The 1,075-nt window shown below is 25.8% G+C and overlaps 1 protein-coding gene across 1 annotated transcript in view; it reads right to left on the bottom strand.

Annotated features, from left to right (window-relative positions):
- LOC117181461 overlaps positions 1-1,075 on the bottom strand; it is a 163,483-nt gene that overhangs the window by 23,671 nt on the left and 138,737 nt on the right. The window lies entirely within an intron of this gene.

Below are 1,075 nucleotides of genomic sequence, written 5' to 3'. Positions count from 1 at the left end.
AAAAGTAATTGATAAAAAACTTTTGGATCTTTTTAAGGTGCACAATTTTTTATTTATCTTCTTTTTTCCGCATCTTGCACAGTTTGATCACTAAATTAAATTAATGATTTTTCATTATTTTTGGTTCTTTCAAAATTTGAATTTTCGATTATTGAAAACAATCTGACAAGTTGTTATGAAATGATTGTAGGGCTCTCAAAAGGCAACGTTTTTCTTCTCTCGAGTTTTTCTTTCAAGTCTCGCGCCGGTTAGTTTACAATTTTCATTTTGGTATATTTTTTAATTTGTTGAAAACGCTATAATTCTGGTAATATTCTTTTTATCAAAAGAAGTGGATGAGGTAAATTGTTCGGATTTCCAATTATTACGAATACCCGTACATGGAATTTTTATATCTTGAAAAAAATTGTCTCAGAAATTTTGAAAATTCTCTAACTTTTGGAATTTTCACGCAAAATAGCCAATGAACTTGATCTTTAGTTTCTGACACTTAAAGAGTATACCAACGGTCAATATAATAGATTATTTCTTCAAAAGTTATTATACTCGCAAACAAACATGCATATGGAAAGGCAGAAGCACTCGTAAAAACCTGTATTTCGTGACCAGAAGTAATATTTTACACAAATGTAATAACTTTTTTGATGAGAATGTAAAAAATATCTGTACTCTGAGTACTGCCGTGATTTGAAATGTTGAAGATTTGGAATTTAAAATTATTTAGTTTTCAAGATTTATATTTTAAAGCTATATTATGAAATTTTGTTTGAAAAGTTCAATTTTGAAGACTTGCAATGGAAAATTCTTTAATTTTAACGATCTGCAATTTAAAACTCTTTAATTTAGAATATTTGCAATCAGAAACTCTTGAATTTTAAATGATGTATAAATAAAATAAATAACAAATAAAAATTCATATAAATTGTCATGATTTTGAAAATTAAAAGTAAAGAATTCTCAATTATAAATCTTGCTAATTCATGAAATTTGACATGCATATCATGAAAATTAATGAATTTTAAATTTCGAAGTATTGGGTTAAAAGTTTTAATTAATTTGGGGCCCAAAAAAATCA

The sequence above is a fragment of the Belonocnema kinseyi genome, chromosome 10 (genome assembly GCF_010883055.1).
Source record: "Belonocnema kinseyi isolate 2016_QV_RU_SX_M_011 chromosome 10, B_treatae_v1, whole genome shotgun sequence".
Lineage (NCBI taxonomy): Eukaryota > Metazoa > Arthropoda > Insecta > Hymenoptera > Cynipidae > Belonocnema > Belonocnema kinseyi.
The sequence above is the reverse complement of the archived record's forward strand: the minus strand, read 5'-3'. Positions and strand labels throughout refer to the sequence as shown.